Source organism: Seriola dumerili, unplaced genomic scaffold, assembly GCF_002260705.1.
Source record: "Seriola dumerili isolate Sdu_G_001 unplaced genomic scaffold, Sdu_1.0 BDQW01000425.1, whole genome shotgun sequence".
Lineage (NCBI taxonomy): Eukaryota > Metazoa > Chordata > Actinopteri > Carangiformes > Carangidae > Seriola > Seriola dumerili.
Genome location: NW_019174680.1, coordinates 749,767 through 763,146, shown reverse-complemented (window position 1 = coordinate 763,146; position 13,380 = coordinate 749,767).

Here is a 13,380-nt window from a genome sequence, read left to right as displayed (position 1 = left end):
CATCATAATGTTCTGCAAAAACACTTTGAGGCAGTAATTTTAGTTCACCCTGTTGTCAGCAACAATTATCTTAAAAAAGGCAACTGTCCACTGTACAACTGCACTAGCTGGTGAACATAGTGGAGCATTTAGCAGCTAAGAGCCAGAATATTTCTCAGGAGTTAATGAGAAGTTTGGACTCATCAGACAGACAGAAACACAACTGAGTGAATGCAAATGTTGCTCTGTGTCAGCTGGATGTGTAAAAAGGCAACATGTTCACCATAACAACTTAATAACTCTGCATGTCAGATGTTGTGTTTTCAGCTGGTTCCTCTGCCCCTAAGTGGCAAAAAAAAAAAAACAGCTTTAAGTGAGAAATGAGCACAGGGCTAATTTGGGAAAAACTGATCGAGTCTGGTGCAGGGGGACGTGGAGATGTGTAGCCATCATTGGTAAGTTCAACCTTCCCTCGACAGCTGCTTCTTTAATTTGTTTGCATAGATGGTTTCTCACCAGTTTTTAGACTGCCACCGAACCTGTGTTTCATATCTGCTGCACATTGACTGGCTGTGCTGATTAGTGCAGACGATGCTCTGTCACTGTCACTCTGTTTAACTTCTACAGCCTCGGGAGGGTTTTTCTGAAAGAAATGAACTCCTCCTTCTTCTTCTTCTGTCACCACTGTGTCTCCTGTCAGATATTCGAACCAGAGAGCTTCTGCTCCAGTAACGAGCCGGTTCGTCTTGCTGTGCCTCACAGAGCCCAGTGTGAATCTGCCTGAAGAGTGTCCACTCAAAGCACCGGCACCACAGCTCAGAAGCCTCCGTCTTCGCTGTCAAGTCATCAAAATGTGGTTGGCCAAGGGTTTACTCTCGACATCAATCTATTTCTGTTCATTGGCTGACTGTCAGATAAGCACGAAAGCAAACACATTATACTGCATTATTCAATACTGTAAGCCGCTGCTTCACATTCTTCGTTTAGTGGCATCAGATATCTTCCCATAAAATAACACAGTACAACTGCAGTGCAATCAGTATCTGTAGTGTTTGTTCTGCTTCAGAATTTTACCAATGATATCAATCACAGTCAAATCACAAAATCTCACACCAGATTTCATTTGTGGTCATTAAGTTTAATAATTATGCAGAATGTAAAAAAATTTGAATACTCATATGGACATTTACCTTTAAATATGGGGGAAGCTTGAAAAACACTTTCTGCTAAAATGCATCATTGTGGTTGTGACTTTACAAAAGTGTTAGAAAATGCACATATGGATCATAATTTAGGATTTAAATAATTTCCTCCTTTCTTGCATTCACAGAAACAGGTTCCAGTAAAATGGTAATTCAGTCGACTGCCAGCTCCACTTGTTATGCCCTTGAGCAGGACTCTTAAAAATAGAAAAAATTAAACAAAAACAACTCTTGGGTTGCACTATGGTTTGCTTTGATGAGGATGTAAAAGCAGTTCAAAAATCTTTGGAAAAGGTTTTGGAGACTCTTCAGTGGTCAGTGGTTCTACAAGCGGGGTCTGAAGAGTTTTCTTTTATCAGTGCCTTCATCAAATTAGGAGCAACTCACCGTGTTTTGCAGCTCCTACAAACTGAGATGTAAAGGTAACTGGTGGGGAAGTTTCTCCACACAGGATACAGATAAACAGCGGTGGCAAAACAGATTCATTTCCTTATTTGATCTCCAGTCACCAATGAATGAAGAATAAAATGAAACTTGGGTCATTTGTTTCTGCATGGTAAAACAGATCATTCTGAATGTTCTGCCCCAGCTGGGGCAGGTTTAAAAAACTCTGACATTAACCCTGAATTCTGACTTGACTAACCCTGAAATTGGTTTTTGGTTTCATAACAGCTGATCAGAGTTCAATCATGTGATGAATTAAAAAAAAAGTCATCATCAATGGAGCTAGAAAACTACGATTCACCCTTGCAACTGGTGACAAGGAACTGAAAGTGATTGACAACCAGACAACTGCTCTAATTTCCACAGAGTCACAGTTTTATGAAGGACAAAGTACAATTTTTTTCTGAGCTGATGAGCCCAGGGTGTGTAATATTTGAATGTAAGGATAGAGGTGGCCAGATGGTCTTCTAAGGTTATTCTGGGTGGTTGCTAGGTGCACTTAATGGTTGCTAGGGTGTCTTATGGAGTCATGAAATGGGAGGAGCCATAAATAAAAATGCCGCTCACTGTTTCTGTGTTACGTAGCAATAAAGATATTGCTTAAAGGAAAAGTTTAAGTGAAACTAGCGTTGTAGCACGGTTTATTTAGGATCTATGAGTGGAAAACATTTCTCTGCCCTGACTCAACGAAGAGTGTTCACAGATGAAGCTCGACTCTATGTGGTTGTGACGCATTTGTCTGCTCCACTCATGAGTGGGTGTGGTCCTCTGAGCTCATGGCCTCACGGTGGAAGCCAGCTAGTTGAACCTTGGAAACATATACTGCAGGAACTGATCAGCAGGGGGACGTCAACAGGAGTGACATCCTGCTTCATGATGATTAATAGCATGCCGAAATGATGAAGCCAAGAAAACTGGTGTACGTCACATCGAGAGTTGTTATTCAGAGTGCAGTGCTGGGCTGACTGTGCAGCAGCTATGAAAACTGAAAAGTAAACACACACACATATATCTGTATTGTGTGCTCATAGGCCTCAGATTCTCACCACTATTACAGTGGCCTTGCCCTAGAAGTGACTAAAAACCACTGAGCAGGTCAAACAAGGTCACTTGAAAAAAAAGGTACTGCCAATGTCAACATTTCAGTGTCAGTCAGTTGGAGACATTAAATTCTTGTGGTTCTACAAGCCATTTAACTGATTTTGTACACTTCTAGTACAAACTGCTGTACGTGCTCATGAAATGATGTGATTCAATTCATGATGTACTGAATGTTATGGTGAGTTTACTCTTACAACCAACAATGTAATTCAAGCTGCCTGAGTGACGCAAAACCAACCTTGTTAAATCACAGAAATATAGTGTCTTCTCCAAAGACTGCATGGAATGATCCATACAATAAAATATCTGGTTATTGTACTAGATAGATAACAGTTACTGCCCAGTAAGAGCAGTGAGCAGCGTGTACTTTTGCACACTGAAAAGTGCAAGCTGATTACTGCAGCTAAAATTACCCTCAATTTGCAATTAGATAATATAAAAAAACTGATTCTTCTAATGTTTTATTTGAAGTGCTGAAATCCAAAAGAAGATATATTTGTGATTTTAAGAACCGAAAACCATCTCTATACAGTTTCACATCTCCTCTCTCAGGATTCAACAGGATGTTGACATTTTTGATTCATTGTAAAATGTCTCTGCAACTGTTGGATGGATTGTCATGATTTTGGTTTACGCGGCAATACCTGAAAAATAATGTTAGGATGCTAATGCTAAAATAGCATAGTTAAACTTCACCTTCTAAACATCAGTCAGTCCTAACGATGACATGCACATTCAGTTTGCTGATGTTCACATTTAGCTCAAACTAACGTGCCTAGCAGCAGCCTCACAGGAGCCTGGGCCCGATATTCGAGAATATCAAATATCATGACAATATGAACTACTAAAACTTTTAATATTAAAGGCAAAGGTGGACTTAAACTCAGTCATTGTAGAGAGGGAAACGACATTCCAATATGGAGATACTAGCCGTCGCTAAAAACCAATATGCAGCATTTACTGTCACAAGAACAGCATCCAGTTCTATTAGCAAGACACAGGGATTTAATGGGATGTTCAACCTCTCATAACACATGAAATCTATCAGCCTGCTAAATGAATTCCTGTCAGTGCTATAAATTGCCACAATATACACAGCATATCGCTGGCTATTTCAAAGCACACTCCATCAAAGCCACCGCAGGTTAAAGTCCACTTTAGCCCCATTTGTATTCATTAGTACAGACTCCCACCACCTCATCAGTATGGAAGGACACTCAAAGTGGACTCTAAATGGAGCCCATTGACTGAGTCCACTGATCTTCCAGCTTATGAGTTTCCTGAGACCAGCTGACCACTGTACGTCATTAAGTATTCCAGTAATTAGCAAGAGTTGGTGCAAATCCAAGACCCAACATGTTGCTAGTTATCAGAGCCAGTGAGGACCAGTCTCAACAAACCTGTATTATGCTTTCATTTCTCTGCATTGCACCAGAGACTGAAACAAGAAGCGGCTGTATGTGAAAGGCAAAGCAGGGACAAGATGACACTTCCTGTTTTTCCTTGTAAAGCAGACAGCAGGCCACGCTGGACAACACTGAGCTGATACCACAACAGTATCTGTCAGGGAGGTTTAATAACTGTTCATTTTTTTTCAATTAGCAGGTTCTGTTAGAGAAACATGTGTCAGTGCAGTACCGTCAGCCTCAACCATCTGCTGCGTGACAGAACTACAAAATGTGAGACAACACAGAGAACGTGAGGGGAAAGAAACTGGGGTCACTCTCACTCTCTACACATGCAGGACTGTGCTCAGGTCCTAGGAACTAAAACTAAAGTAAGGATGCTTTTAAAAAATAAAGAATAGTGAAATGATTAGTTTTTTTATTTATCAGCAAACTTCATCCAAACTGCAGTAAAGAGGAAAAAACCTAAAGCAGATCAACATTTACGATGACCAGTTTTTGTCTTTACAACAGCCCCAGTTCTCCTTGTACACCTGCACACAGTTTTTCAGGTACTTGGCAGGTAAGTTGTTGCAAACATCTTGGAGAACCGGCCACAGTTCCTCTGTGGATTTAGTGGCTCTTCATGTGATCCCAGACTGAGTCCATGATGCTGAGATCAGGGCTCTGTGGAGACCGGACCATCTGCTGCATGACTCCTTATTCTTCATGACTTTGGCTGTAAGTTTTAGTTCGTTGTCGTGATGTAGAAGGAATTTGGCAGCGGTCAGATTCATTCCTTCCTGACGCCACCTCGCGATGGATAACAATCTAAACATAAAACTTTTGCACAGCGCTGAATGTGTGTGTTCCTGGGTGTGTCTGAGCACACTCCCTGAGTAAACCTTTGAGCCTGCTTGATGTGAAATGGAAATGCTGGTATTATTAATATTTTGTTTTGTTACTTAGATGGAATATGGTTGCCTTTCCCCCATGTCGTCAGTGTCCACATGGTTGGTCTTCAAATATAAACTGTGACAACTACATGGACCATAATTTAATCATGTGTAGTCTGATTCCATCACAGAGCTCCAGGGTTTCATTTCTGGGAATAGTCGTACCCCATGGTTGGTTGGTTCCACATTTTTAAAGAGCTCAAAGTACTCTATAACCCCACAAGAACACTATGCTCCCTGAATGCAGGCTTACTTGTGGTTCCTAGAGTCTCCTCTAGTAGAATTGGAGGCAGAGCCTTCAGCTATCAGGCTCCTCTCCTGTGGAACCAGCTCCAAGCTTGGGTCCAGGACTCAGACACCCTCTCCACATTTAAGATTAGGCTTTAAACTGTACTCTTTTATAAAGCTTATAGTTAGAGCTGGCTCAGTCTTGACTAAACCATCCTTTAGTTATGCTGCTATAGGCCTAAACTGCCAGGGAACTTCCCATGATGTACTGAGCTCCTCTCTCCCCCTCTACCTCTCTGTCTGTACACGTTCATATCCCATTAATACATGTGACTAAATTGGCTTCTTCTCTCTCCTGTTGTTTTGCATTTTCTCGCCTCTCTCCTTCAGTTGCTCTCTGCAGAGCTTTGAAGTCTGGATCTGTGACTGCAAACCACCTACTGCCCTAGTGATCCTGCTCAACACCCACTGCCACTATTATTGTAAGTCTCATTGTCTCTTATAAGTCTCTTTATTATTATTAGTTTTATTATTAGTCTTATTATTATTACTATTTGTTCTGTATTAGCATTATTAGTGCTCAAACTGGATGACATGTTGTTCCTTGAACACAAGAAATGCACATAAAGGCACACATTTCTTTAAAAAAAAAAAAAAAACATAATAAAATAAATGAAAATTCACTGTACAAGTGCAGTGCAGTGACATGCCACAGGTCAGAGAGCAAGGCAGATCCACTGGCAAAAACAGTTCAAACAGCAGCTGTATGAATTTATTTACTATCGTGTCAGTAGACTGACCATAAGAACACAAACGTTATGCACGTAACGTGCATGGTTAAAGCTAGATTTCATTCACTTGGATAACAACACGAAACGAACCGGACACCTTGTATCAAACAGCACTGCAGAAATACATGTACTGTTACATTCCTAATATATCACGGCCAATGATGGTTTACAGGTGCACAAGGCAAATAAATGAATGATAATATGTGTGCAGCAGGTATCCACGGACATTCAGTATGATTGTATATAAAACTGCAGTCTCCCAAAAATAGGCACCATACAAGTTTACTTGTGCACGTCCAGCTGATATTTCCTGATGGGTCAGTAATGAATGTACAGTGTATTTTCATTTTCACATGCATGACAAATCTGCACAGACAGAGATTGACACACAGAGAAATGATCACAGCTGACATCTCGAGAATATCTCCCATGACACCACAGCCGTCCTGTGCATATGCACACACAAACACACACACACACACACAAATGTACACAAACACACTTCATACATTATGGACACAGCCCATCCTCCTCAGCTGTTTTCTCTGAGCCAGCACCAATCTAGCTGGTGCGTGACTACAGCAGTGGGATATTGTGTTACTATGCGAGTGTTGGTGTGTGAGAATGAGTATGGGATGGCAGGATTTAGCCCCATAAGCTTCACAGGGTTTGGGGTATCTATGGCAAGCGGCTTCCCCGAACCTAAGCCCCTCTTCCTGAGTAGTATACGGATGCCACACCTGTCCCCGCTGACATATGCCATATCACTTTCCCTGGCTCACATACAAACTCAGGAGAGAGTGCAATGGTATGTGAATTGTATGTGTGAGTGTGTGAGTGTGTGAGTGTGTGTGTGTGTGTGCTTAAGCCACGGTGTAACCCCATCCAAGTAAATATTAAACATTTAATTAATTCACTTTTTGCCATGTGGTGTACTGATTATTGACAGTCAGGACAGTCATTGAAAGTAAATGTGTGTGTAATTTAGTGTGGGAAAGAAAAAGAAAAAAAAAGAAGAAAAAGTTGTGTAGCTTGACATCAGGCAAGACTAAGACTAAGGCTGCGGTCAAAAAGTCTAAATCTCCTTTCCCTGCTACCTCTCCTCAACCTCGATGGAAAACATCATGAGGTGAAGGAAAGATGTGAAGGAGAATTCACAAAGACTTGGAAAAAGACAACCGAGGTGCAGAGAGAATCCGACTGCATTTACACTAGGATTTATTTAGAACACATGGAGGATAAATACTCTTTTCCTAATTACAATAAGAAAACAATCAGGACTGAAATGTTGAAATAAGATAATATGACAGAAACATACAAGTAAAAAGTAGAGTTGGGCCATTAAAATAATTATTAAATAAAAAAAGGAAGAAGCCAAAATAAATTATATTCAGACATAAGTATATAGAGTTTCCTGACCTGGGCAGTTTTGACATTTGTTAAAGATGCTATATGTTAGGTTTTGCTATCACTACATAGCTAATGTTAGCATGAACAGCTGTTTACTTACCAGTGTAGAGGAAACTTGGCAAGTTCAAACTTCAACTCAAGAGTTGCTTCCAGCGCAGAAACTAATGCCAATGTTGACTCTTAGTATGATTCTATTTCTATCACTTTTTTTCTTCTACTGAATTGAGCATGCTAACCTGCTAGCCCCTGGCCCGCCAAACTGTCTCATCACTTTCTGAGAGCTAAACCATGTCTGGAGGTAAAACTGAGAGAAATCATGTGCTAAAAGTTTCTAACAATCCCTCACTGTTCCCGGTCTAAAACAAGTACTCAAGATAAAATCTGAACGACGTCTGGGTCCAGACCCGGCCCTTGGCCAGCCTATTGATGACCTCTGCTCTAAACTGATGAATATAAGTTGTATGAAACTACAATTACCCTTAAAGTGATTTGTGTGACAAGTAGTTAACCCCATCACTTCCATCAATGACACATGCATTTGTACCATGAAGTTTGCTGTCATAATGTATGTGTACAAATAACACTGATCAACAGTGCTGACATGGCTTTGTCCACAGCTGTTATATATGTTATAGTAATATTTCACTGAGTTTATCCAAACTCAAATTTCACATTGTCCATCATCTCTTTGTGTGTCTCGTGGCAAAACCCACAACAAAAGACAGGCTACCTGGCTGATCACAAAGCACATTCACATGTAAGCCACTGAATGTTTCCTTTCTTTGCTCTTATTCAATGAACTTACACACCTTGCCTCATTCTTTTGTCACAGAGGGTTGAAGGATTAGGCAAGGTTTTAAATTTTTGTAAAGCTACATACAAACATACAGTATTCCTTACATTAATAATACTCAGTGCGTGAATAATGAATCTAACATTGGCACATGTCAAGGACTGGGATACAGAGTGCCGCAGGAATGAGTCCTAAAACCTGAAAAAAATGTTAGCACTTCTGGTTCCCTCATCCTGAAGTCCGTCTTTTAAATGTGTTTTGGGTTAGACACCTGAAATAAGATTTGTGGTTAACACAAGCTCAAAACATTCTCAGGTTTTATTCTACGACATAAATTACGTCTGGAAATACCGCAGTCATGACTGCTTTAAGCTTTGACGCTGATAGCTAACAAGTGGCTAAATGAGACTACAGAGGTTGTCAGGGGCGTTAAACGTCATTGACATTGAAGTCATGTCACCGTGGTGTAGTTCCTTTCTAGCCTAACATTAGCTTTTTACTTCTGGTGACTGTATTTTGTTTTAAAAATCATAAAGTGGTGTTCATTTTTGAAGATTACCCTGCTGAACAAAACCTGTAAGTATCATAAACTTTTGTTTGTCACGGATCTTATTTTCTGCAGTAATCCAAAAGACAATGTAAAAATCCCATTGGCTTTTTATCAAAGGAACCAGAGTGATGCTAACATCCGGGCTGGACTACAAAAATACGTCATCCCTGCGGCATTGTATAACATTCGGTTCTCATTGTCAGAGGTCTCTAGTAGGGATGGCTCAGTGGGTTGGAGCTGTTTTGGAAGCACATGGACCAACAGCAGGAAGGTGGCAATGATGACTTTCTATTCTAAGACTATTCCAGAGTCTTTACTGATGTCTTCCTTATGGTAGGCCAGTGGTTCTCAACCTTTTGAGCCACGAGCACCCCAAAAATTGAAGTTGTCCCTCTGGACTCAACCTTGAAACACACTGCAGTGACCCGCTTCACCCACTTCACAGGCACCATGCCCTGTTGGCTCTGCTGTTTATACACACACACACACACACACACACACACACACACACACACACACACACACACACACACACACACACACACACACAGAGTTTGACGCGTATTTACACATGGAACACAGACTTGGGGGGATGGTATGTGGGAGGTTTGTTTATAAACCATTCAGCTGACAGTATTAAAAAGTCCTCTTAGTGCTGGAGTGGTGGCGTGGTTGTTGTGTCCCCACCAATGGTGAGACCAAACCTACGCCCTTGGTTGAAATGCAGGCAAACAGAAGAACCAGGGCAGCAACAGTCACTCAAGACTGGAGGCCATCACCCCTCCCCAGTTATAACCTAATGGTATGATCTCTGCCATCAGACGGGATTGATATCATGCACACACACAATGTTCAGTCAGTGCACGTAGCTGAGCAGCGTGGAAAGAAATTTCCAGCACAGGAGAAAGAGAGAAGAAGAGAGAAAGAGAAAAGGTGAAGCTGAGCTCATCAGAAGGAGAAAAGACCTGGAGGAATTTGCAGCTAAATGCTACAAAATGACAAATATGTTCACAAGCCCGGTTAGTTTCAGAAAACATGCTAGCAGTGCCCCCCACAGCACACCATAATATCACAATTACCCTTCATGAGTTGATTCTGCCTAAAAATCTCATAATCAGCACTTAATCGTGCTATGTAGGAAATGGAAATAATATAGAATAAAAAAGAGCAGTGTGATCTTTTTCTTCAGTTTAGTCTCAATATGTACTCAGTCTGCTTTTTATGTTGTGGACAGAGCGTATGGAAAGACAGAGAATGGATTGTTGTTGGACAGTTCTGTCTGTTATTCCAACCCGCTCTGTTGAAATGTCCCCCCTCCCAGGTTCAGCTGGAGCGAAGCATATATCTACAGTATGTGATTACACTGTCTCCTCTACCTTTAACTGTGTGCACTGACTTCATTTTTGTTGGATGTGAGACGTCGCTCTCAGGGGTACCGAGGAATGCCGGATGAAAAGATGGATATTATGCTTAAAGGAAACAGTACCTGGTCTCACGCTCCTGCCCTCCACAGCAATTTCCATTGGGTTTGCCGGTCAAACGAGACCCCATGCTTTGCCTGAAAAGCAAAGAGGTGTGAGAAAATGGGTTTGAGACAGAGCTGGGAGCGGTACTGTGTGTGGAGGGAGGCAGAATCTTTTAGAAAGAATAAGATGTATTAGAGTGTTTTTATACTATCAAATCTAGTGGGACATAAATGTTTGAATATCTGCAGGATTTAAGAGTCAGGATACTTCAAACACTTTGCTTGAAGGTTATTGAACAGCATCTGAAACCCCCTACCCCCCAAACCTTTCTGCGTCAGAAAATTCTCATACACCTTCACACAGCTACGCCGTGAACGCCCAGGGATACTGACTGTAATCTAAAACACAGGTATTGGCAATGGTCAGCAGTAGGTATTGTGTATTTTCATTGTATAACTATCTCCATTATCACCATCTCGCATTGATTTTCTCATGTTCTGTCTCTCTGGCCACTGGACATTCCTCCTGCACCGTCACACCCAGGGTGGAGGTGTCTGCTTTGGCTGACATTGTGGCAGATGTTTCAAGGAAGATATGAGAAGCCCTGATCACAGACTACATGCCAGCTCCCACAACATAGGACCGGGAGGTGAAACTTTCCACAACTGCCCGGGTGCCACTAAACACTGGATTGATGTACACACCTACAGGAGCACAGTCTGTGTTGTGCTGCTGTTACAGCCTGTGTGTTGTTGATATCAGTTCCTAGGGCAGGTCCAGTGATGGTGGGACCTGATCTACTCCGTATCTGGCCAGACATTCATTGATGGAAATCTCGGCCTGTCTCAGCCTCATGACAGGGCCCCTGGGACCTCAGCCCCATGTGTTTGCGGCTGATGAGATCTTTAGTTCATGCATGATGCAGTGAGGACCAGCTGACTGCTGTTCTGTTGCCATTCTGGTAAAAACACAAGATAAAACTTTAACTAAATCACTAGAGGGCAGGAACATACACTCAGGAGTTAGATCATCTGCTGTTTTGTCTGTGACTGTAAAAAATGGACACACACATTTTGTGTGGATTTTCATATCTCATTGATTTCTACTGTATATTTAATACATAAGGTTTGGAGCCAGTAGACTGGCTGAGAGGCTCTCTGTAGAAATCTATGGCAGCACGAAGATCTACTTCAGGTTTTTCCCTTTACTTTTACGGCAGCCAACAGTGTTACTCCTTCACAGACAAAAAGACGGTGAGACACGTGAAGAGTGAGACAGAGCGGGTTAAAGATTGACACATGAAGTTGATCCTGCAGCTACTACAAAGTTCCCATCAAATAAACCAACTCATTAAACCGGCCCTGCACACTCTCATCTTTTAATTGAACTTCCATATTTCATGAAAATCTTTGAACGTGGGTGAATGTGGCCCATCCTCTGTATGTTTCATGTTTTGGGACTAATCAATACAAGCGTGATTAAAACTAATGTGCTATATGGAAATCTAGCTTTCAGGGCATGGCAGTCTCGTTATCTCTTACTCCTTCTATACATTTATGCATATGAATTCAGAGCGGGATCAAAGATCTCAAGTCAACCAGAAGACAGGATTACGATGCTGATGTCTTCAGCAATCTTATCAGTAAACTGTCTCCTAATCCCACTGGGACTGAAAAGAAACACCCATCCCTTTTCACACCACTGCTCCTGCCATCAGATGCATGCGCCTTGTTACGCTAAAAGGAGAGTGAAATGTCTCAACACAGACGCAGCCTAAAAGGCATCAAAAGAAAGTCACAAATGATTTCCAAAGACCACAAAATTATCTCTGAAAAGCATGCTCTTTGAATTTTCAGTCACTGTGGAAACAGCTCTTTTTTAATCCTGTGAAAACTCATCTTTGCTATTATTCTCAACAAACAACACAGATAACAGTCCCCCATCCATCTCAACCAACAGGAAGCGCTGCTCAACTTTGACCATAATGCATTTCACACATGCTTAGTTCTCTCAAGGTGGGGAAAATGAGGTGATTTTTCTACTTTCTTATCCTTGCCTGGGCTTCTTGCAAAACCAGACTTGAAATGTCAGCTTCACTTTTGAGGAAATGCTTCAAGACCAACACCATCATACAAATAAATTATATCTGTGTGCTGGTCGTTTGCAAAGCCGTCATCTTGTCCAGTTTTCTTTGGAGGAAGCAACCTCAGAATGAAGTGTGTGAGGCCTGGAGCCAGGATCCAGCACACAGTTTGGCTCTGGGAGGTGGATTGTCAGGACGGACTGAGGAAAGGCGTGGGATGGCAGTCATTGCCAACAGTGATGTCATCTCATGTTCTAATTTTTCACTCTTAGTACCAAAGAGTTTGCACTATGGGAGATGCACTCCACCAAAACACTGAGTGCTGTTGGGAAACATACTTGAAGAATGTAATCATTTACCCTTTAAATATCACTGATTGAAAAAGCAATCAAAAGAAATTACTTGTTATATTAATCTCCATTACTCAGCACCATCAGAGGATGTGCTCCACCACTGGAACCTCCACACCCTTACTTGCACTGAATGTCGCTTGGACATAAACTGTGAATGCAGTTCCCAGTAGTCCTGGGTTGTTCGGACTGAGCAAACTGGATCAGCAGAATTTAAGATGCAGTTGAAAGCTAGTGAGCCGACTTTGAGTTAAGATTATTTTTTATAGCTTTATCATTTCTTAAATATCTCCTACTTGGAGGATTAAAAAGGTTAAAAAAAAATAAAATAAAAAAAACCTCTCATACACAAAGCTTAATTTGTGCTGTATCCTGCCGGAACAGGATCTGGGACCTCCCACCCATCTGATTACATCTGGCATGTCTGTAAAATAAAATTGTGTGAAATAATTCATGTTATCTGTTCCATCATCCTTTTATTTCCCATTGAAATTACTCCTGAATTGTCACAGTTAGCCCCATAGAAAGGGTGTTCATTGTCCTTCGCAGTGTGTATGATCGGAAAAAGGTATGATAAATCCAAGGTTGTTGCAACTTTCAAGGACATTTTGCATGTTATATCTACACATTTTAAGCTTTTCT